Consider the following 25,938-nt stretch of genomic DNA (forward strand, 5'->3'; position numbering starts at 1 on the left):
GGACTAGATGACCTTTAGAGGTCCCTTCCAACCCAAACTATTCTATGATTCTATGACAGGAGAGGCAGCAGTCTCTGTAAGGCTCATAGCTGGAGCACCAAGCCCAAACCCCAGCCTCAAGGGTTGGTTCTATTTGAAAAAGGGAAGAGAAAGGTGTCAATTCTCTATGGCTTACCAAAGGACAAGGAAGAAAATTTCTTATATTTTTACCATAATGGAATTATGGCAAACAAAAGTGTCTGACAGGAAACAGCAAAACCAGTAACTGCAGTTCTTTGGCTATAAAAGACTAAGCAGCTTTTCTAGGACCTTGAAATTTTGTCTAATGGTGATGTTTGTTGACACCTTCTGTACCAGAATTTCAAAGTATGTATTAATACACTTTTGCAATTTCCCACACACGGTAAAGATCTGAGGGTCTGAAAAGGTTTCTTACATTGATTTTCTTCAGAATTCACTCATCTAAGGGAAAGGCTAAATCTCCATTTTAATAGGCAAAATTAGAAAACAGCTTAAATCCTGATTATATAAAAACATTAGAAGAAGGTCAGCCACAATCCTCTTAGCTCTGTAGATGAACAATTCCAGAAGTGACCTCAGAGCACCAAGACCATTTTATTCATTGTCTGGGGGCTCCTATGCACTGAAGGTATGTAACTGCACAGCTATCCTAGAAAAATGCAGAGCCATAGTATTTGGTGAACATGGAGCAACAGTAAAAATAGGTAATAAAAATGCAGTAGGCATACCTTTGGGCATATCAGTAGAGGTATTATTCATCTGTGGTAAGCATAGGAAATTTCAAGCCCTAACCATGAATATAGGGGCCTAAACCCTGGAAAATTTTACATGCTGCAATGATTCACAGATCTGAAGTACCCACTGCTGGGTGACTTTACCAAGCAGATAATCAAATATGATAAGCAGACCTATTACCAATACTACCTGGCATTTCTCAATTCCTTGCAGAATTCCTGACACTGAAGACTATGAAGTTATCTATATCCATTAATTTATACTCCAACACTCACCATGGGACCAAAAAAACCCAACAACTACTCCACAGACAGCATTAAGAATTTTTCTGAAAAGGACACTGGTCCTTTGTCATACCAATGTATAAAATTCTACATTCAGTACCAAATGCAATTCTGCTCTTCTCAAGTGAAAAAAAGCTATAGCAGAATTAGAAAGGACAAGAGAAAGGCAACACAGAGCAAAAGGTACTGGACTTCCTCATTTGGAAAGTCCTGAGCCAGAAGTCACCAGGCATTAAGCCTAAAGCTACAAACCTGTCCTATATTCCTCCATTTGCATCTGTTGCTATGCTGTCAGAGGCAGCACCACTAGGCTAGAGGGAACTTTAATTTGACCAAATACTGTAAGCTAACTGTAACACTGGATTTCTGCATGAAAGTCAACAGTTAATATTTTAATGTATGAGAAAATGCATCCAACTTGTCCAAATATTTAAAGTGCTCTTTTAAATATCTTTTAAGTATCTATAAAGACGGTCGTGAGCCTCAACATTCCTTTCTACATCCAAGCCATTTTAATAAAAGCAAAGCTAAAAAACCCAGATTAGCCTTACCTAATGAAGAAATGACAACTTCTTTGCAGAATAATCCAAGAGGGAGTGCTTGGCCCGCAACTTAATTCCACAGCAAAAATATTAAATAGCCACCGCCTTTACCTGATCTTTTCTCTCAAATTTCCAGTCTTACTAAATTGACCCCTGCTTCCCTTTTACAGTCAAGGACAGATGCAAGGAGCAAAGATTTGCAAGGAACACGTCTGTCCCCCTTCCCTCCCTCACAGCCGAGCATGTAAACATTTAAAGAATGCTATAAACTTCTGATTCTAAATTAATCCCAGCTGGGAAGGCGCTCAGACCTCAGTCATTTTGCAGCTCATCCTCTTTCCAAACAACCTCCTCCCAACAGCCACTTGTTTTCAGAAAGGCTAAAGCAGCAGTTACCCCTTCTCAAGGAAGGAAGGGTGCACTGCTTCTCAACTTCAACCTTTCTCCTCAGCCAGCCTCTGCAAAGAGGTCTAGCATGGGTGCTAGAACAGAGGAAAAGATTAATAAAAAGGGGAAGTTACGCTGAAGAAAATAAATGCCTAAAAGCAGTAGAGAAAATAAAGGAAAAAGAACAGAGTAAGAAAATAAAAGAAGAAAGAGCACAAAGAAAAAATATTGAACTTAACTTGGAGTTTAAACAATGATTATTCAGTGCTTCCTCATATCCTGAAAGTTCATATCTATACTACTACACATACATACATACATTTACTGCACCTCTGGACTATGGGCTTTACAGACACATTACCAACAGCACAGCAGCATGAGGAAACAAGAACAGCAGTGGCTGTTCCCCTGAGGTATGACTGTCACACAAAGAAATCAAGGAACCAAGGTCTTTAGGAGCCATGCTATGCCTATACTGACAAGGCTGGTGAAAAAAAAGCAAAGAAAAAAGAAAAAGATGTTGTCTTCTCCAGCATTTCTTGTGTCACAACTACGCAACTAGAAGCTTCCAAACAATTCCAAGTGTGCAGGACCAAGTAAACAGGTTGACCCAACAAACGGATGAGGAAGCAGCTTTCCTGCCTTTATTTTGTGTGCATGCAGAGCAGAGGAACTAAAGGCACTAAAGTCTGGCCAGGCCAGCACCGCTCTAGGTGCACCCTAGAGAAGCTGACACGTCCAGAGACTCAGCCTCACAAACGACAGGACACTGACGTGGATGAAGGACAGAACCATCCTCACACAATCTGGGAAGGTCTGCACACACACAAATCACCCAACAGCAATAAAAATCAAAAAATCCACCATACCATACCCCAATTTAATTCTATCCAACCAATTTCTCAACTTTAAAAGACTTTGCCACCCTGGGTTTCACAGTTTAGAGAAAATTCTTCTCTTGCATATTTATACCTATTATACATAGGTACAAAAATGTAATGAGACATAATGTGAAATCTTGCTCCTCTCCCTTCCTGTTCCTATTGGAGATGCACAGGCATGGGAGAGATTGTAGCTCAAGCGCATGTTAAGACATTCAGCTTATTCCTGTAAAAATACCATATATAAAGCCAAAGCTGAGTTTCCAGCTACCCTGATGAGTTAGAAAATTGTTTGCAACTTCTGCAAATTATAAGCTTCCTTTGTTTAAAAAAAAAAACAATTATATACATTGAAAAAGTCTCAGTAAAATGAAGTATTAGTGGTATTAAAGGTCAATGTAATCAACAGCATAACTTGGAGGTACTGAAGACCCCTACCAAGCCTTCAAATATGGAAATGATGGGATGAACTAGTGACTGATTACATGAATTCATGTAACAACATATACAAGGCATAAAACTAAAAAGACCAACATGCTAAAAAATCTATACCAATTAAATAGTGCTTCCTGTTAATCTTACTAATTGCATTACTACTCATGCAAAAGCTATACAGCATCATTCACATTACGATGTGTATATACATGTACGCTATGTTATATACATAAAAAGACATGACTAATGCCTCATACTGATGGGATCTGTAAAGCTAGCATCACACTGTCTAGTAGTCACTGATCTTTGTCTTTCATCAAATGGAACAGAGTTAAGTTGTGGTCTTGCATTATGCATAAGCAGTGAATACAATTAGACTGAAAAGCAAGCTGATCTTCTCCGATCTCCAGTAGAAAGTGTGAACCCTGATCTTCACAGGTGACAACTTTGTGCATTACTCCAGTTTACTAGTTAGCTTCTTTGAATCTATGTACACAATAGAAAAATCACAACACACAGTTGTGGCTAATCTTATGCAATCCACTAATGTTTAAACAAGCAAAAATATCAAATAAGAGAGCAAAGCAGTTACATTACTTTGTTTGGTGCAGAGAAACTGCAATTAGTTCTTGATTTTACAGTTCAAGAAGGATGCTGAAAAACTGGAAGAAAAAAATGCCTATAGGAAGAACACAGAGAGCAAGCAAAGGAAGGAATTTGATCTCTCATCAAGCACAGATATAAAAGAACCACCAGTGACTGGAAACTACACCTAAACAAGTTCAGGCTAGAAACCAGGTTTCTTTTGTTTTCAGATAGATGGAATTATTTAAGAATTTCTCATTTCTAAATTCTGAGAAAAGTTTTCATTGAAACTGTATGCTTTCCAAATAAATGCTGTATTTCACCTTGGTGTTCTGAAGCATGCATTTAGGAAATCTAACAGTCAATGCAGTTGTAGCAGTAGCATATGTTCTCAAAACACTTTACAAAAGATCCAAGCATTTTCCTTCTACAGGAAAAAAACGAAGCGGAGAAATAACACTACTAGTCAAGGGCAGCAGAGGCATGAAGTTCACAGTTCCTGATTCCAATTATGCTACTCTATGATCCCTTCTGTTGGGTTTTTGGGTTGGTTTTTGTTTTGGGGGTCTTGTTGTTGTTTGGTTTTGGTTTTTGGGGGGTTGGAGGGTGTGTGTCATTTTATTGTTTTGTTTTGTGTTTGTTGGGGTTTTTTTTATTCCGTTCATGAACTTACTTTCTTTTCCTGCTTCACAGATTCCAATTCTGTTCAGTATCTCAGATTTAATTTCCGATTCTTATTACTAACATGCAAAAACGAAAAGTCTTAACTGCAAAAATCCGTTGCTGTGAAGTTTAAGAAGCACAGCACGTTGTACTTCAGTAATACACAAGCTAAGCCATGCAGAAACTCAAAATACCAGGGTTGCTCACGCTTCACCAGCCAGTCCCACAAAATGTTAATATAGCAGGATCAACTACAGAAAACATCTTGTTTGTCAATCAGTGTACATTTGTAATCATACATAGTACTAAGTACATAGTTACTAGTTCTAAGTTATACTACATTCCACATTTTAAAGGTAAACTAGGAAAAATTCATACACAGAATAACATATGTATTTAATCTACCAAGAGCTCTCCACATTTATGCAAGCTACAAAACTCAATAGTATGAGTTTTACAAAACCCACTCAATTTCCAGGGCATAGGATTGCAGGGATTAAGCACCCAGACTCCTTGACAGCCTCAACCAGGCTATGCTAAAATTCATGCTGTTAAATCCTTGCAATCTTTTTTAATCCAGGCTAGCTAGACTAAAGCTTACTTGGGTGTGCCTAACTATTCTGAAATTGGGAAGTTTGCAGACATAGCATATGCACCCTCATTCTTGGCCTGCCTAGTCAACAGGTGCCCATCACAGAAAAGAGCATGGATCATTACAATCCATACCACTAAGTCTTCAGTCATTCCGGACTAAGAAAACAGTGATCAAAGCATAAAACCCTTGCCAGCTTACGGGTAGCCAAAAGTTAATGGGATCCAGGCTCTTCTCTTCTCATTCACTCATATACATTTGGTTTCTGAATATGCAATTCTTTCAGTCTCATACACAATTAAATGAAGGTGAAACTTTTCTCATGAACACCCATTTCCTATTATAATGGACATATTTAGCTATTAAGAACATTATCCAATTTTGTTGAGTGGTCCAGTTGTAATCCTCCAGTTCTAGAGTACCTGAAATAATCTCCCAACTATCACATGCCAACTTCTCGTAATTCAACGCATTGTTTTTAAACATAAAAGAAGGTAAAAATATACTAAGCACTTTCTATTTCTTTTCCATTCAAAGATAATAACTGTAGTTATCATTGCAATACCACAGTACAAAAACATTACGGAAGGCAATCGCTAACTTGGGAACATACATGCATCAACAAGAGTATCTAATACCCCTACTCCCTTTCTCTCTCGGTGCATGTGTGCACCGGTACATGCATGCACACAAAATACATACATGTACTCCTCAAGCAACACCTTTCCTTTCTTTATAAGGAGGCCAAGACTGTAAGCACTAATTGCAGGGGTTCTTTGTAACTTTCTTCAGACTCCTCATGGAAACAGCTTGAAGTACAAGACCTACACAATCTTAATAACAGAAACCCTTTGTACAATCACCAACTATACCTTGGGGAAATTTCTGAAAAAAAAATGAAAACCTGCAAAATGTCAGAAAGGAACACAACTCTGTACATCTCCTCCTGGCTATTCAGACATATGGTACCCATACAGCTGCCGTCTCCCACTACAGGAAACATAGCACTATGTACTCTTAAACATGTCCCCATGGAAGAGCAAGCATCACTGGGGCAAAACCTTTCCTACCCCAACCCCATCCCAAGCAACTAGGCCTTATTACCAGTGATAAATAAAGCCACGGGGCTTCAAGCTATCAACAAGAAAAGAATAGTACAGATAAAGCCAGCAGCTTTAAACGCTATCCTACAAAATATAACTTACGGTCAACATCAGCCACTTAAGCACAGTGACCATCACTTCCTCTTCCCTCAGTCCTCCTCTTTATTTTAAGTGCAGGTCAAGGAGAAATAAGCAGCGTCAGGTTAAGTTGCATGCAGAATTTTACAAGTTTTATTCTGTCAATATTAACAGAAGAATGTGGGGAATCTAACAAAACTAAGTTTATGCTGCTGCATGTCTTGCACCTAAATATCTTTACAAATCCAATTAGATTCCATATTTGAAACATAAACAAAAATCAACTTTATTGGAGCATATTACTATTTCTAAAAAAGCTACCTGTTAACATGGATATGCTTTACTAAAACGTTTAACTCCCAACTGTAAAACCTGTTCATGAATTTCAGTAAACAAGACTAGGTCTATAGGACCATGAGCTTATGACCTCATAAACAACCAGAACTGTTACTAGTGAAACAAATGAAGTTTTAAATACAACTTTGTATAAATAGATTTGTTACGAGCTGGAATTTAACAATTTAAAAAATTCCACAGGGAAACAATTTCCATTAGTGAACAAAAATTGCGTGTGTATATAAAAAGGAACTTACCACCTTCAGTAAGTATTTCAGTGGTATAACATGGTGACACCATCACTGGCAAAATTAGTTTAATTACTTGGGTATTCTTTATGAAAAGTATATGACAAAAAACACCAAAAACAAACTGTGGAATCCAAACATAGCAAGGGGAAAAACTGTTCACTTACTTTCCACTAGTAAGTTAAATTAATAACCAAGAGACTGCTTTTACTTCATAACTCGACAGGCCCTTTTCACTGTCCATGCCCCGCTACACAGTGTTTGGAATCAAAATGTCTCTTGGGACCACAAACTTCAAAAACAAAACAAAACAAACTTTTGTATGGTGTGGCAGGAAAGAGATGGACGCATTTTCTCCTCTGTCTGTAACTTTGAGAGCTACATATCAAAGAATCACAATAACGATTGCATGTAAGAATCAACACTAAAGATGGTGCCAAGTGAAAAGGTAAGATGATTCAAGGGGAAAGATAAAATAATTAAAACAGCCTTTTCCAAGGGCTCCTCTAGTTCTGCTAACAAACATGTTTGTTTCCAATATAGACGTCCTCTGAAGGAAACGTTTTGTTGCTACAATAAAATCAGATCTCGGAGGCTAAGCAGTCCTCTGCTGACACAAACGCTGCTTTGCTGACAGTATTTCGGAAGAACAGATTTAAACTGACACTTTCGATACAACATTGTCCAAAACAACTGCAACAACAACTACACAGCAGATTCTCTCAAATAAGAAACCTATTTGTTTCTTTAGGCATCCCAGACTGATGAACTGACCTTACAAGGGAGGGTTTTTTCTTTAGTAGCAATGTTTATTACACTGCTTGTCACTTCCAGACTGGACTTCCTTTGCATATCCTACCTCTATAGCTTTCAACATTCTTTAATAAACAGTTCATTAAAATCTGTTCAGTGGAGGGGGGCTGTGTTTTTACTGTCTGGTTGCAAATCACCTTAAACTGATCTAAGTTCAGATCTCAATGCTGTTCTCCCTGCAGTCCCTAGCAAGTATTCTGGTCACCTCCCTTCAGGCAGCACTACGGCTTGTACGTGTTGAGTTAATTCAGGAAGCCAATCCATCTGAAAACCAATCCAACCCCTGCCCCTCTTTGCAAAACCAACACCCACTGCTCCCCATCCCTCCTCCCCCAAAACCACACACTGCAGTTTTCCAACCTTCTTGAACCAGGTCATTACACACCCGCAAAGGACTTGCATTTGATACAAGGCAGAGGGCAAGGCTGCATGGGCAGAAGTGCAGCATCTCCCACTTGCAGCACCCTTTTTATCTTTTCACAAACTCCCTAGAAGTGTATTATATTTCTCTGTGAAAGGATAGATCACGTACTAAAAGCCAGTCCTTTTCAAGAATCAGGCACATTCAGATAATCATCCCTTTCTTCCTTAAAAGATGAGTTTAGTTTCACAAGTAGATTAAAAGAAACCACCTACAAGAACTACTGTGTTTTAGAAAAATGTGACAAAACTAGGCACTCTGTCACAGCCTGAACAGAGTCCAACCTGCTTTTAGGAACGCTTCTACAAATACCTAGTAGAAAGGGGGAGGGAGTAGCCATCTAGTCCCCTTGCATCTCCCTCCTGAAAAAAGCTCTCACGTATAGAGGATGCATTTAGCAACAGACTGGGATACAGTCTGGCACTCAGCGGCAGCCAGCCTACCTGGGTAATCCATCCTGCTGGAGACCACCCCTGTTCTGTATTGTATGAAACACTATGTGCTATCAGCAGTCACAAAGCCAACACTGATTTTGTGGCACCTAGCACTACTCCAGAGGGTGACTGTCAGACAGTACAGAAAGTGGAGCATGCATTCTTACCTAACCAAATTCCTGAGAAGGCAAGCACATGCAGCTTTAGCAAAAACTCTCAGTGGCTGTCACAACCAGCTTCAGATGAATCATAGCATGGTGAAACCTAGAAGCAGAAAGACCATGAGTATGAACAAACTTTGAATGGGAGATGAATGGGTGAAATCTTTTTCAAAAGGTAAATGGTATTGTGGAAACTGTGCTTGTAAGAAGCCAGAAGCAACAATGCAGACTTACAAAACTGAACTAGCTAGTTTTTGTAGCTACACTTACTCATCTCAGAGAGTCTGCATGAGAAGTTTCTCACTATAACGATCCCAATCTTTCTTTTATCACCCTTTCTCCGAACCAAGTTTTTTCCTTCCAGAACACGTTCTGCCAGGCATTTGGAGATTAAACAAACATTTGGTTACACCTGAAAGAAAGGGGACATTTAACAGTGCTGTGGCCCGCTTCTTTCCTCACTATTCAACATAAAGCCTATCACACATGTTAAACACAAGGGAGAGCAGGAGTGAGTTTATCTAAATCACCAAATGCAGTCCTCTAAGAAGTCTCCAAGAGTAGCAAGGAAAAAAAAAAGTTTCAAAGCTGGTCCTTCCTATTTAGCAGGTCCTGTAACAAAATCTGTTTTGTTTCAGCATCAGTCTTAACATCTGACCTCTTGTCTATTGCTACAAAAGGCTTGCATCTGTAGATGATAGGAGTCCTCTAAAATTAGACTGGGCACACAGCTGTAACCATGGAGATTATGCTGCAGTCCCAAGAACTCTGCAGAGGCACAAGCCGGAGGTAGAGCACATACTGCCAATGAATTTTTTGTCCTCCTCTACTCCCACCAAGCTCACGCGTTACAGGAGATGCGTGGTGAATCATATCAAAGAGATAGATTAAATCCAATTCTAAATAAGGAGACTGGAGAAGACCTAGATCATTTCTCCAACCTTGTTTTCCCCAATCTAGTTCACTGCACGGCTACATAAGCGCTTGTGCTGACATGAGGCAGAAAAGGCACGGGACAGGATAAGCAGACAAGGACGGCTGCTTTCAGCTGCAATGCCAGCAGAATCTGCACATAAAACCATGGTACGAGCGCTATTTATTTCATCATAATGATCTCCGAAACTTGATAGGTTGATAAGAAAATAATTTTAAGTCACCGATTGCTACTCTCCCAATAGTTATTTCTAGACAGAGTTGAATAAAGTTTAAATGCTTGGTAGCAAGAACATTAGAATCAACCAAAATTCTTTAAAAAAAGTGCCAGACAGCATTATCAGAGCTCAAGAAAGTAATTATTGCTATTTTCTTTAAGCAATTAATAATGTAACTTTCACAGTTGGGTTTTTTTATTGCAAGTTCAGTTTAGGCTTATTTACAAAATAATGTGTGAAATTAAGACCTTGGAAAAACAAGAAGCATCATCAAAAGAGCTGCAGTACAAAAAAAAAATCAAGTACAACAAAAGCAGTTTCCAAAAGGTAGAAAGAGCTAAACTCATGTTTAAAAAACATAACATTCCAGGAAGAACTGCATTTTAACTTTCATATTACCAACAAACTGAGCTTTCTCTTTCAAGTAGAATCACGTTCTAATTTTGGGGTAGAAAAGTTCAATTATAACTCAGTCTAATGAAGCAAGTAAAAAGTTTAAAACCTATCTGCCTGTGATTGCTACTGACATTTTGGCAAGTCATTTGGGTAGCAGGTACACAAATAATTTCCGCAGGTGGTGGCCTTCTGGTCAAGAAAAATTTTCCTTGTTTTCTTTAGGGCAAAATTCTTCATCTATCTAGCATTACTAAGATCCATCGTAATTCTAACCCATAACTCTCCATTTTCTTTGGTGTTAAATTATAGACCTGCTGTGTAAAGACAACTTTTTTTTTTTTAAAAAAGATTGCCTGTGAAGCTCAATTGTGATTGGGAAGGCCGCCTACACAGCAGAGAGAGTGAGAAAAAACACACTTGCAGAGCTGAAAAAACATTGGTGTAGGCGTAAAAAAGGGGGGGGCGGGGGGGAAGAAATTGGTTCTACCGAAAAAGGCTATTTTCTTACATCACCTTTGGAAGAATTCAAATGTGTTGCTTGAAGAGAATTCAAAGGATTGTTTGCTACATTCCAGATGTCAATATGCAGTACTACAAGCAAGATGAGGAATCCTTGCAGATTCATCCCCCTGATTTCAGAATCCACCACCTACCCAGGGGATGCTTCACTTCCCCCACTTCTCTGACGCATCCTGCAAAAGCTATTCTCACAGAGCAGCAAGTCACCTGCAGAACAGGAGTTCAAAGCTTTAGAAGCCTTATATAATTAATAACATTAGGAAGTATTGAAATTGTAGCCAAAGCCTTTTCAAAAAAAGGAGCAAGAGAATGCTCTCTAGAAAAACTAAGAATAACTAGCATTTATTCTCAGCAGAATCTAACAATATTCAAAACCGCTAAAAAATAGACACTTTGAAAAAAAAAATTTCCTCACTAGCCTACACAGCCTTCAGTCCATTCATCTCCCAAGAAAAGTGAGCAGGCCTTTCAGGATGTCATATTAACTAATCCAGATTTTCAAAAGAAAGAAGGAATGAGCATCAGTGGAAAAGATCCTTCCCAGTTTTCTTTAGGAAGGCACCACCTATACGCATTATAATTTCTAAATAAAGAAGTCTACATAAAGTGTTCTCGTGCCATCATAAAGCTATGAAAATATTTTTAATAGGTCTGTCTTTCCCTTCATAATAAAAACAAAAGGCTTTTGACATTATTACTGTAATTACTACCAGAGGAACGAAGACAGCCAGGACAAGTTTCACCAATGAACTTCAACAAACATGAGGTGATGCATTGCAGGGAAAAGAAGATGCTGCTGCTCCCATGGCGCTGGACACCAGCCTGCAACCTATTTTACAAACCCCAGTCACAAGGGGATAGGACTTCAACACCAAATTCCCTTGAGTGTTTCGGCTGGTATTTTCAAAGCCCTGTGCCCCTAGCAGATGACTGAATTCCTGCACCTACAGCACACTGCCACAATGGAGAACAGCCTACAGAGCAGTACTGCTGGAAGGCCACCTCCAAACAAAGCTTTCACAGGGTTCTAAGTTTCATCTCCAGCCAAACGTATGCTGTCACTGAAGATGCTGAATGCCAGAAACTGATAAATAACATTACTACGAAGTAAACTCCATTTTTATACATCTTTTCAACTGTGTGATTGCTAAGCACTAATAGCTATTACTCATACACATCAGAAACACAGGTAAGACAGGGTTTTAAAAAGCACCAAGCCAGCTGACTTGCACAAACCTATATGGCAAGCAAAAGCAGCATGCTTAGAAGCTTTAGCAGCTAAGCTCCTAAAATTACTCTTAAAACACAAGAGAGTTGCTCCTGAAACTCGCTGAGGCACAAATTCTTCTGGGCCAGAAAGGCAGGAAAGGATGAAGCACAAAAGGGAGGTATAAAAACTCAGCAGCAGTTAAAACCTCCAGAAAAAAAAGGAGGATCTGAAACAATGAACATGAAATGGTGAAAAACACAAGCAAGAAAAGAAGTAAGGCGATGTAGAAACAAGTACAAAAAAATAAAGGTGTATAAAAAGTAGTAAGAATTGAAATCCCTTATTCTAGGAAAATTTGAATCATTTATTTTAAAATAAGGTATATAGACTCCTACTAAACTTTGAAATTACAGCCATCTTGCCTTTCACCCTGGTGAATAGTGAAATGCTATTTCCGACACATTAATAAAGCCTCTCTACATACTAATATACGTATAATTCTAATAAAACCCAAAGTGCATTAAAATATTACACAACAAATGAAATCACATACATAGAATTTGCACTCTAATAAAGCGTATCCTTTTTTCATGCTCAGCTTGTCAAGCTAAAGAACATTTGCTTCAAGAGTCGCTGCCAGAATAATCTGATCTCTTGTATTCTTCCACAAATTTCACTTTTAGGTAAAATGAAGTTTTATTTCTTCTTAGTGAGAACAGAACAGCTCAAGGTAGTTTGGAAGGCTGCCTTTTACTGTCAGGCTCTAAGATCTCCAGTCAAAGTAAGGCTATTAGGAAAGAAATAACCCTAGAAGAGCACGGAGGGCTGCCGGGGATTCTCTGCTGCTGCTGACATCAAAATTCAGAGAGAATATTTACCTTTTGCTTTTCAGACACTAAACCTTCAGGAATTTCTCAGATATGTTACTAACAAGGAAGAAAGCTGAACTAGTGAAACTTTTTTACCTTCTTATACCTGTTTGTAAAATAGCAGTATAGAAAAAGATATTTGAAATTGAATGATACTTCAATTTTTGAATGAAGGGAGATTCAGCTAAGGTTAGGGGGGTGTCTGGGTTTCCTCATTTTGTGTGTTGGTTTTTTCCTCTCATCAAGGGTAAACTAGAAGTCTGATGCAGATTTACAGCCTGATACAAATTCAAATACCTTTGACATCATAATTATACAGTATCAATCAAAATTAGTAACATTGCATTTAATTCATTAACTCCTTTGCTGCCCTGTCAACAGGAGTCAATTACTGTAACTCAACATTTTTCTCAAAAGGGGTAATGGAACAAAATTTCATTTAATTTCATTTCACCTGAAAAGGCTTCTTCTAATGTTCACAACATCATTTTAGTGCAGCGAGCCATAAACTTTCCTGATTATTGACAACCATCATGGCTTACACACTTTCCCACTGAGGCCAGTTTTTCTAGCCACATAGTGTATGACTGTAATAGCATATAAATGGCTTTATGTTTACCTTTAATATAACTGCACATCCTACAAGTAAAATACCTGTACCAAGAAGATACTGCTGACTGGAAAGAGCTTCTCATCTATGAGCTAATGCTTTCATCCAGTGCTGAACTAACCGAAGCGAAACATCAAGGAATTTATAGAGCACAACCATGAAAATGTGAACTTCGGAGTTATTCCTGACAACAGTAAGCACTTAAAAGTAAAAAATGCAAATACTTAAGTTTGAAATGGAGAAAACCAACAATAAATGCAAACAAAGTCCACTTCCCCCCCCCTTACATGAAATACTGACCCATCCTTTTTGCTGTCCAATATTCCTTCTTTAAAAGTTAGTTTTCTTCTTCAGACAAGTTGTCCTATTGCTTATTTTTCAGCCTAGCTTTCTGTCACAGCTAAGCTAGAAGAGAAGGATGGAATTTTCCACCGTAGAAGGAGTTACTGCTGCCAAGCAAAGAACTAATAATCTGTCTATGGCAGAAAGTAACGGAGGAGCAAGGATAAAGGGCAAATTCAGCAACGAATTTGCAAATTCACAATTTGAAAGCTCGCTCCTTTTCCATTTTGCTCCCCTCCTCCCCCTTCTTTCATATGTAATTTCAATACATTTAACTGCTGTTAAAAGAAATGAAAAACTGAGCTGACATCTCGACTGACTTCTGTATTTGGAATTTTAAAGCTCTTTGTCCATGAAAACAGAGGAAGCACCATAGAGAATATGCGGCTGTTAGGAAGCTTTCCACTGATAAGGGTTGAAGGTGCTTTGCAGATAAGGTAAGTATCATTAAACCAAATACAAAGAAAGGGAAGTCAAGGCAAGAGAAAGAAAAGAAGTTGTTCAAGGTCATCCAGCAGCCAATTGGCAGTCAGAAATATAAGTCTTCCAACTCCTAGCACCCATGGCAAAGGACCATAACGACTTCTCTTTATATGAAGGCTTTCATCAGCCCTTTGATGAACTGGTAATACACATAACGTAAGCAACAATACATCAGCTAGACAAATTAGACGCCCAAAACAAGAAGGCAGAGAACTGCCTAACAGTGAACAAACTACACTGTTACTGAACGGCATCCATGCACACCGATCAACCAGCGGGTTTCCATTGGCATGTACTAACACCTGTCAACAAACAAAACATCAAATCACATTTCCCCAGTCTTTCACAATATACTGGCATATTGCATAAACTCCACTACTTTACCCTTTACCACAAGAAGTGTTTAAGCCAGGAATATCCAAATGCAGATTTCAGTTAACTGCGTATGTGCTGTCACAGCACCACTTCTACCAGCCTCCAATCCCCTTCACAGCACAACAGAAATGTACACCATACACCTGCTACAGAAGGAAGCTTCACAATAAAAGTTGTATAGATGTATACTGCCCGTAAAATTCAATAACCACATCACTATAGTTTCAAAATATCCAAGAGAATATGAAAAATTCCACTCCACTGAGCAGAATTTATTCAGTCTTCAAAAGCTTTGAAACTGTGTCGAACTGAAAATCCTAGTAATCTTGAAGAAGTTTCACACACCATAAATCATATCTTCTTCTATCCCTAATTCAAAATTCAACTATAATAAAAAGACAATTCTTCAGCTAGAAAGTTTTTTGCATATGTAACCAAACTTCTGCTTTCCTATGCTACAAGCCTTCTTTCAAGGAAAAGAAAACATTCATCCACCCCGCCCTTCAAATAAAGCAGAACTCATTATTTCCATCCTACTGAAAGAGACAAAAGTAATTAAAGATATTCTCTTCTGCCACACGCAAGGTTTCAATTTTCAGTGGAGAAGCCCCTTTTACACTTGCATTTCATGGGAACCGATAATCTGTTATTCCATAAAACACAAGCACCTTATGTCTCCATCCCCATTTGACCCACTCGGCAGACCTGGTAATTTCCATTAGAGTGGGGGTTTCTCTGCTCATTCAAGGACCTTCATGCTCTTTGCCAGGTTAAGACAGAATTTAAAAGGGTTCTTTGCTTGTTTTTCCAGGATAATTACAAATTATTTTGTACTCTTCTCAGTAGATAGCTCATTTACTTACATTTCAAGATATAATGTTCTATAAACAATAGTTCACAGTTATCCTCTTGGTCACACAACTCTTCAGGAAACAAAAAAAGCATTTTTCTATCTGCTTAGACAGCATCAACATTATTACAGCTTACACAAAAAAAGTTTTGTAAAGAATTTATTGAAAACAGGCACAGTCTAGCAATTTGACCACACGCCTAAGAGCTCTGCGTAATTCAAACAAGCAATTTTACTTGTCTGTTCTGCAATTTTCCCATTAATGAAAATAATATTTACTTCACAGGGGTCAGAATGATTAATTTCCATGAAGAGCCTGAATCTAAAACTGAGGGTAATTTGATAGATCTCTGAGGAGAGAGGGAGAAGGAAAAACAAATTAGGTTTTATATTCATTTTCAAATGAGAAAAATATTTGAGTTGCAGCAGAACCAGCTACTTTCACATTTCCAAGAGTATTAGCAAAATTACACACAATAAAAGAAAATTCAATGCTAATATAATTTGTCTCAAACTACATGCCCAGCCATGAAAAGCAGCAGACTCTCCCACACCAGATTTTTATCTGAACAGACAAGTTTTGGAATCTGCCTTGATTCTTGTCCATTCCAAAGTTGCTGCACTTTCACTAATAAAATGAGATGTAACATTTTGAGAACACGGTGCTCATTTATCCATGGGAAGAAAGGGAAAGAGTTACAGAACACTCTGAACATATTACTTTTAATAAACCCAAACCAAAAGAGAAATGTAAGAAAAGTACCTCGTGAATCCAGAGACTATTAATATAGCTAACTATTAAGGATTCATGAAAGTCTATTCCCAGCTTCAACTGTTCAACTCAAGGCGAGAAAAATTACTCAGTCCACATCAATGTACTGCATAATTATTCAAACACTATTCTTAAGGTGGTCGCACTATTACAGAACCATTTGCGCCCAGGCTGACCAGGTATAGCTGAGAATCTGGTCCACACCTTTTCCTCTTTTGTTAAAAACAAAGTGATTTTGAATGTCTGGCTCTCAACATAGGATTCTCTTATTTGTCAGTAAACATACAGAAGCATGAATTCACAAATACATAACTTTTCCTGCTTTTTTTAGTACCAGAAGCACTGAGGAATCAGGCTACTTCAGGTAGATTACTTTGGGTATTTTGAATTAATTTCTGGAGTATGTTTGATAGAGAGTAAAGAGTCTTCAGAAAAATGGTCTTTATCAAAGCAAGTATCTGATGCATTGATGGACGGCGTATTGTACAATACATACCACGTTGACACAGACTCTGACACTAGCTACATCATCTTTAAAAGTACCATGGTCTGAAGGTAAATGAGTAATTACAAGAGATAAGATTGAACCCGAGTTAGGAGATGGAGATATAAGGAAGTCGGGGGTTTTTTTGCTATTATTTTTGGCGGGGGAGGGGGCTAAAATAGCATATTTATTTATCTACAAATGCTGCAGTTAAAACTCTTTGTAATTAACACCCTTGGATACAGAGAAAAATACACTGTTGAACAACTCACGATTTTAATAGGAATACCAAAACGCTAGACACCCTTGTTTCTAAAGAAACTGCAATTCTAGGAAAGAAACTAAAATAAGGAAATGGTTAATAGGGGAAATTAGATTATGAAGAAACAAAACAGCAAGGTTATTGATTCTTAATGAAGCGTGTGAAATATTTCCATGTTTCCACAAATTGAGATTCTACACTTCAGTAAGTACCCATTAGTGCTGGGGAAAAACACAACCTAGAAGTACAAGAGCAGAAAAAAGTGACTTAATGTAATGCCATAGCATAAAAGGTTGTTAGTTACAAAGTGTTTTAACTGCAGCGTTTGTAGATAAATAAATATGCTATTTTAGCCCCCTCCCCTTGCCAAAAATAATAGCAAAAAAACCACCACCCTGACTTCCTTGTATCTCCATCTCCTAACTTGGGTTCAATCTTATCTCTTGTAATTACTCATTTACCTTCAGACCATGGTACTTTTAAAGATGATGTAGCTAGTGTCAGAGTCTGTGTCAACGTGGTATGTATTTGTTGGGGGTTTTTGTTTGTTTAGATGCAGAAAACTGAGTTTAATTTTACTTTACAAAAATATACTTGTCTAAGGAAAGGTTCATGAATGTTACTAACTGCAAACCTGCAAGCACCAGGCCAATGTAATTGAACAGCAATTACAGAAGTTGCAGAAGCTACAGATGTTAAAGAACATAAAACTAAAAAGGGTGTGTGAGGGGCATAACACTGGCAATTAGAGAGGCCAGTAAATAATGTTTGGGGTTTTTTCCAAGCCACAGAAACCCCATGGAGGAGGCGCGACACCTCCGCCAGCAGCAGCACTCCTCCAGAAGGCAGCCACGGTGTTCTCGGCAGTTCATCTCAGCCACAGCAGAAGCACCCAACTCACCCACCACCCAGAAGCACCCACTATCCACATCCATTTCTTAATCAAATACACTCTGTACACCAGAGATTTTCATTAAAGAGGAGAAAAATCTCCAATCTTATACCAGGCTAAAAAATTCAAATATAAAAGGAGAATTAGTAACAGAAGCACAAAACCTGTACCCATTACTAATGAACATTTCTTTTTAAGCAATTTCACAATCCAAATAGCATCTTGTGCTCTAGTCCATCTGAGTCATTGTCCATCACGGTCAAGAATACACAGGAACAAATCAATTCTTCACCTGCTTCCCTATATCCTTTAGGGCAGAACATGACTACTCTTCTAAATAAAAGGCTTGAGAACAGCCTGTTCCAGTGATTCATTCAAATAAACATGCCACCAAAGGTTTACATTCCACCAGTTGAATGTAAAAATAAAAAGTGACTATAAATCTTGAGGGAAGAAATTAACACGTTCTTTAGTTTTTCATAAAAATATTTGTCCATTCGTATCAGACAACCAAAATGTTGCACAGCTCAGTAAGCTATACTAACAGTGCTGATTTCTAACTCTCCTATTAGGGTAGAAGTTATGACTCCACATGACGTGTCATTCCTTTGAATACATAGATGTAGGAACATATCTTTAAAAAAGCAAAATGGCTATTCTCTTACATTAAATAAGAACAAACCTGATGACAAGTAATCATTGAGATACTGTCCACATTATTCCTATCTAAAAAAGCTTGCCTGCATGCCTTCCGTGAAATCCAGCAAGCTTTATTTTAAAATTTTTCGATTTCAAGATTAGCTTTAAAATGCACTGTCTTGAGAACACACAAACAAAGCTTCAAACTGTTTCACAAATAGGAAAATACTTCATAGAAAAGAAAAGACCACCTCAGCTGTATTGCGGCCATTTCAACTAACAGCAGATTTTTTTCCCCATACATTTGGAGACCCATTTTGAAAATCTATAGGGTTATTATATGATGCCTAACCACCACTGATGGTGTCTACAAAGAGCCTACGGCAAGTCTTAAATTACTTTTATCCGATCCTAACAACATGACAGCGAAATTCCTACAAATGCATGATGGTTAGCTTCCGATGGGATTAGGAAGAGCATGGGAAAGAAAACATTAGTAATGCATCACATGGAATTCAAACAATCTAGAGCAGGGACGTGAAGCACAAGCACAACTTTAACAAATCCCACTTATTAAAAAAACAGACATACCGTAAGTGACAGCTGATTTCAGAAACATCCTATTAAGGCCGTACAGGGCCAGTCAAACCCATTATAAAGCATGTACGTTCTACTGGTCAGGGAGAGCTCTATTCCCCCCTTCTTTGGAAGTGTTGGCTTTCAGCAGGATTGATCCCTTGCTTCAGCCCACCCTGCAGCTGCACACATCTCTAAGTGGAGGAGGTAGGAAGGAGCAGCCAAGTTGGAGCAGGGGGAGGACAAAAGCAAGACGCAGTCCCCCCGCTTCCAGGGGCTGCATGGGCTCATGCCAGGCTGGCGTGGCACACCTCCGCACCCTGAGCTTCCAAGGAGGAAAATTTTCTATTTTGCTAGGAAAATACAGATCCCGTCCAATACTGCTCCAACAGTGATTGCCAAGAGAGAGAGCTGAGCTCTGAGACACCCAAACGAAAGATCTCATCCCACTGGCTTTATTAGTTACCCCAGACAACTACTCATCGATTTTGAGGGGAAAAAAAAACACCTGAACTTTATCTAAAACACTAATTTTACCAGGTACAAGCAAGCTTAAAATCTGTCAATACACTCCGAAGTTAGGTTTGGATATAGTTTGACTCTTATTTTAAGAGATTCAGCAGAAGCATTTGAAAAAAATGCAGGAGATCCAGTTACCACACACGGCGCAGTTTCCCTTTTTAGCATGACTGATGCAAGGGGAATTGAAGATGAGTGTCTGCAGTCCTGATGTCCCATAGATGGGAGACAAATCAAATCAGCCCAGACTGGTGCACTCTGTTAATGGATCTTCTCCTGACCTGTGGGAAGTAATCTCATAATTCACACGTAAAACTGCTCTGCTGAACTAGTTTTTAGAAAGGCCACAAATGGTTATCTAGCAATTACATACAAGAACAATTTGCTGCCCAGTTTCAAATATTTGGAAAATATGGTATTATTGGCATGTTACATGAAAAGGTATTTGACATTCAGAATAAAGGGATCCACCATCCCATATATCACTTCAGTATTTGGGTATGGAATAATTAGCAGTTGTAGTTTTGATTCGGTGAACAGAAAGGTCTTTTATTGACAAGGGAACATCTCCAAATCTAAAGATATGTATTTTCATGATATTTCAGAGGGTACCACATACTTTGTAAGATGATAACCTAAAAGGGCTTCCCCATCACCAGCGTCTCAACCACGACAGACACATAAAGCCAAAGTGTTAAGAAAACAGCACTCTACTGCACAGGGAAGAGACCATACAGCAAACCCATACTCGGCACAGGATTGCAATCGTGTTCACACAGCACTCTAGAGATGCACAGATTTTTAACACATTTCTAAGAATTTCACAAACATTATCTCCAGATAGATTGGTTGCACACTGCTTACCCAAAATAGCTGGTAAGATACCCTAGAAAAGCTGTCAATAATAACACAAAGTTTACTCCAGAGGAGAAGGGACTCCTATTGCACTGCTCACCCAGTTCTTTCCTTACATTGCAACAGGGTCTCAATTTACAGTCTCAGGTTGTTTTCAAACACAAAAATACCTTGATCATAAGCATTCCTCACACCTCCCTGGCTTTCTGAAATATTTTGGTATCAGTGAAGCACAGGTAAGGGTTCCTTTCCTCATATCTAGACTCAACACATGAAAATATCTCCTATCATGAACCTCATCCAAAAACCCAACTGTTACTCGAGTGCACTTCTCCAGAGGGAAATGTTTGCTTTTACTCAAAAGAATGCTCCTTGTGATCCCTCCAGCAGGCTGCAAACACGGTTTTGCTGAGAAGAGGACAGGAATATCACCACAGCGCAAGGCTCCGAAGGAAAACTACCTTCACCAAACCATGCCACCAGGATAGTGCGTGCTCACAGATTCAGTGCTTTGCTGCTCTTCTCACTCAAGCATGTCACTTAGTTTTGTGTTATACAAGTTACAGAAAATAATTCTTAATAAGTTGCAAATCAAATCTTAACTAACTGTGCATGGTAATTAGAGGAAAACTATTAGAGCCCATACAAAAGGACCATTTCAGGAAAAAGAAACGACCATAACTGCAAATATCAGAGGTAAATAAAGAATGTCAGCATTACTAAAACAAAATAACCCTTCAAAACAAAGGTAACTAAAAAAAACAACAAAAGAAAACCCTAAAGGTGAGTGATGTCACCACTCAGCACAAGTCCTGAAACCCCTCCTCCCTGCGGCAGGCAAGGAGAGGAAGCGCCAGAGACACCTGTGAGGCCCTGGGGTGACCTTACCCTCTAAGCAAAACCAAGGTAAACTCTATTCCAAGTCAGTTCACCCCAAGAAAAAAAAACGTGCTTAGTGTAATGAAGATCAATTTGGCTGCATGGTAATGAACACAAAATAAATCTAGCTATTGAGAGAATATTATAGGAACTCTCCTCTTAGAAATTGTCTACCAGTATGTGTGTGCTGTGTTCACACTTAATTTTCTACCAATTCAAATTCTGATTCACATTCGCTAATTTGCCAACAATTGTGCCTAGATCTGGGAGGAAAGGGGAAGAAATGGGAGAACAGCGAGATGCCAAATCCCTTACTTGAAGAAATTACTGGCTAAAGACTACTCTCTTTTTTCAGAAATTTTTGTGGACTTCAAAAAGTTTATAAATACATCCGTATATTTGAAAAATACAACCTAAGGCTTTCAAACAATTTACCTTTAACTACAGTTGTTAATATTTTCTTAAACAGGCTTATATTCACAGCACAAATACCACACTGCAGGACTCAAAGGGATTTTTTTGCTGCTGTATTTTTGTTAAGTTGATTTCATAAACCACCTGTTTCTCAGCAAAATACATACATAATGGGATATATGCCTTAAAATAAGCTCGCAAGTAAAATGTCCTACCTTCCTCCTCCTTCCTTTCAGGCCTTAGTTGGCAGATGGTCAAGAGAATGTTTATAGTAATAGAGGATGTTTATCAACCAACCTTCATAGGTTAAAGAGGCTGGTGCCTTAATAAAAACATTTGACAATGCCTTTTAGCAACCAAAGTACTGAACATCTAATGCATTCAAATCTATTAAAAAAATACTTGGAGAATACTGCTTCTGTGCTCACACTGCAAAGCTGCCTTCTTACACCTATCTAGGTCTGAATCCTCAAAATACAACCTTCACTCAACCCCTGTCATATTTAAGCATTACTTTAATTCAGAGTAAGTCTCAACAACTCTCTTGGGAGTTAACAGTCCCCAGTGACACTGCGGGTTTGAGAACGAAACACTTACGAATTCCTGGTTGTCTTCATATCACAATTTTGATTAAACATCCTTTTTCTTTTGAAGACAGAAAGTGCAAGTTTAGTAAACTCATTAACCAGGACACAGTCAGACTTGCATAAACTTTACTATGCTAATCACAGAAGAACAAAAGCTATATTAGCATACTGGATTTGCATGGGTTACAGAAGACATTGTTCAACATCACAGGCCAGGACTAAACCATATTCTACATATAACTTCCTTAATGGAGTCTTCAAGCATTCCTCCTTATTGCACTTTTGTGAAACAAGAATGATGCCATTTCAGAGAGACATAAGCGAGGTAGGCAAGCTGAGTGTCAGAGGGTGTCTCGCTGGGCACACTCAGGCCCCTCAGGGATCCTCCAAGGCAGCCAACTCGCAGCCCAGTACTGCGAGTACTACCCACTTCCATGCATGAGAGTTAATTGTCACTGCTGTGGAATCAAACTCCATTGTGCGCTATTGCATTTTAACAAGAGTTCAGCTAGTCCTCCAATTACTCACTACTGGAAAGGGACCATCTTAAAAAAAATCCCCACCACACACTAAGTAAGGCCTGACCCCCCAAAAGGATGTATTTGCCTAAAAAAAGCATTTAGACATATAAATCCAAGTGGCACACAAAATCCTAGTTTTACCCTTCAGGGTTAAACTGTCAGAGGGTAATGCCATGCTTACGTTAGCCTGGAGCAAGCAGAAGCTGGAGAGGACAGGCGTCTTGGCTTTTCCCATTCTCTCGGCCCTTTTACATGCTGTCACCAACAGGCAGCTGGTGATATGGTGAACCAGATCAAGAGAGCCAACTCAAACGGAAGCTGAAATGTCTTCTTTGGCAGGTTAGCTTTAACAAAAAGCAGTTTTCAGTCAACTTTGCTGAATGGCTAACAGAATGCCCATGCTAGCAAGAGGCTACATGGGAAAGTGCAGCGGAGTACAAGACCACAGTTTTCGGCAGTAACTGAGTCAATTCAGGCTGAATTAAAATTGCCCGGGGAGCTACAATATTAATCATCTACATTTCCACAAGTCATTCTCCCAAGCTTTTGTTCCTGTTGAGAATTTTTATTATCTTACACCCAACAACACCTAAACCAGGAAACCGGATCTGGGTTTTCAAACAAGATCCTCTTCCATCACACCACCAGGTACACCAGGCCTAATCCAGCACATCCAACACATAGCCATTAACCCAGAGCCTAATAAAAGTACGTATCTCACAGATCACAAGGACTATGATCCACATGAAACAATTAATACAGACACTGCTAGTCAAAACTTCAGGAGGGGGGTGGTAGTACTGGTTATAAAGGGTAAGTAAGCATTTCTCAGATTCGAGACAGTGCAATTGATTCCCGCCCCAACCCCCGTGTACTTTTCTTCTTTAAATCAGTAGATCTAAGTCCTGTAAGATATGAACTAATACTTACTATGCATTGAGCTGATCATCCACAAAGTGACTGCTCACAAAACTGTCTACTAAAGACTTTCACCTTTACAAGATGTTAAACTATATTTTAGCTCCTAAAAACACCCCCAATATTAATTTATAAAATATTTTTGTACATTTTTGTATGAATTATATTAATATACTTCTAAAAAGAAACTTCTAAATAACTTCTAAACTTAATAGACTTCTAAAAGAAAAATACTATATATAGGAAAGCCATGAAATAATGATACAGGTGACGTGTTCAGCAACTTTCAAATTGGATTATAAGCATAATAATATATTTTGCTCTAGGGAACAAATTCATGTTTTTAGAACAAGGGAAATCAAAATAGTATTAAGGATTTGTAATTGTCTGTGACCTAGCAAGGATAACTAGTATACTTCTCACTGGGTATCATTCTTACTGATTGAAATACCAGTAATTTCCCTGTAGACCAAAGCAGATCTTATCAAAATGACTACTATGCCCTGAAGAGGCCATAAATTAATAATGGTATGCAGTGACTCGATACTGTATGAGGGGAGGGGGAAGGTGGAAAAGGAATACACGTGATGTCAGTGAATTGCAATTTGCTTCTGAACAGTTTGATATGCCATCACCAATTTCACCAGCAATAGACAGAAGAAACAGGTAAATGACTTGCAGGCTCCTGTATGAAGATACACAGCTCAAAGTTTCCACGCAAGTCACATCATGTCAACACCCTAGTTATCTAGAAGTCATCATTAGCTCTGAAGTTAGTGACAGCAAGTTACATCTTTAGAAGAGTGACTGACTTGGCTTTACAAAGGGAAGCAAACTAATCCGTAAATTTTAAGCCTTCTAATATAAAGAATTGAGAGCATAGCTGCTGCAGTAACAAAGATACAGAAGGCCACCTAAGCAGCAGATACACTTTATCAAGGAACCAGAAATTTGAAATACATACACATGCAGACACCTGTACATTTCTATACTTATCTACGCTCCGAAAGAGAACGATAGATGGAGAAAGACAAAGTCAGGTATGCAGAAAACAAAAGAAAAAAATTAAGAAAAAAAGCAATGTTTTCATATTTCAAAGTTATAACAATATAGGATTCAGTTTAACAAGCATTTGAAAACATTCTGTAAGTACACTCAATAGAGGGCTCACATCAGCATGAACCATTACTTAATACTTCAGAAGTGACATGTATTTGAAGGAACTTGACTGTCATGTGTACCAAAAGAGAGTACGACAGGTTTAGTTAAATGAATTATTGGTGCTTTGGAAGAACAAAAGATACCAGGACACCACAAACACCATGCAGGTGAAGAAAATGCTGTATTTCTTAATTAGATGCAGTCACAGGGAAAGACCTGAAAGTCTAGCTTACATGGAAAAGAACATCCCAAAGAGTAAGTTATCACGTAAGCCAACAGGTCTCAGAAAAAAACCTTCAGACTCCTGCATTACCTTACTCCAGTGTCAGGTGCTCACAGCATCTTACTCCAGGCCAGAACAGAGGACTGGATTTCAGAAAACAGGCAGGGACTGTACATCATTCAGATAGAAGGGGCACTTTGGGGCATATTAGCAAAAGAGCTACTTTAAAGAAGTAGTGATCTATGTAGAAAACAAGGCATTAAAGATACTAAAAAAAAAAAAATCTCACTGTTGTGATAGAAGTTACAAATCCAGAGCGATCAAGAAAAAAATAGGTTTCTTTTAGGTGCAAAGACTATAGCATATAGAAAACAAATTGACCCTCAAGTATTTAAGTTTCTCCAATTTTGTTGCTTATACTTTTAACACCTTTTCCAAATGTTTCCTATCCAGTGCTTGATAATGAAACAGTGCTTGCTTTGTTCTGTTCTAAGGGCAACAAATGCAGGGAGTTAGCATTAAGGACCTGTACAAAGCACAAGAAAATATCTGATGAACTTTGTAAACTCAAATGCAAACTTTGCCAAAGAGATCCATGTACAATCTTCTGGTTACATGCTTTTGGCAAGAAGAATGCTTGGCCTTCACGGCTAGACAGAAGCTGCAGCTCAGCTGTGGTCTCAGTTCTCGCTGGAGGTGAAGCGCTCAATAC

The 25,938-nt window shown here is 38.6% G+C and overlaps 1 protein-coding gene across 5 annotated transcripts in view; it reads right to left on the reverse strand.

The window, feature by feature from the left end:
- Positions 1-25,938, reverse strand: part of SIPA1L1 (signal induced proliferation associated 1 like 1) — a 223,505-nt gene that overhangs the window by 142,472 nt on the left and 55,095 nt on the right. For 4 of the 5 annotated variants that reach the window (XM_076344755.1, XM_076344754.1, XM_076344757.1 and 1 more), the window contains one exon: positions 8,726-8,822. The exons of the other annotated variant lie outside the window; for it this stretch is intronic. The gene's annotated coding sequence lies outside the window, so the exon portion shown is untranslated. The remainder of the gene's footprint in view (positions 1-8,725; positions 8,823-25,938) is intronic. 5 annotated transcript variants of the gene reach the window in all.

Source organism: Aptenodytes patagonicus, chromosome 7 (assembly GCF_965638725.1).
Source record: "Aptenodytes patagonicus chromosome 7, bAptPat1.pri.cur, whole genome shotgun sequence".
Classification (NCBI taxonomy): Eukaryota; Metazoa; Chordata; class Aves; order Sphenisciformes; family Spheniscidae; genus Aptenodytes; species Aptenodytes patagonicus.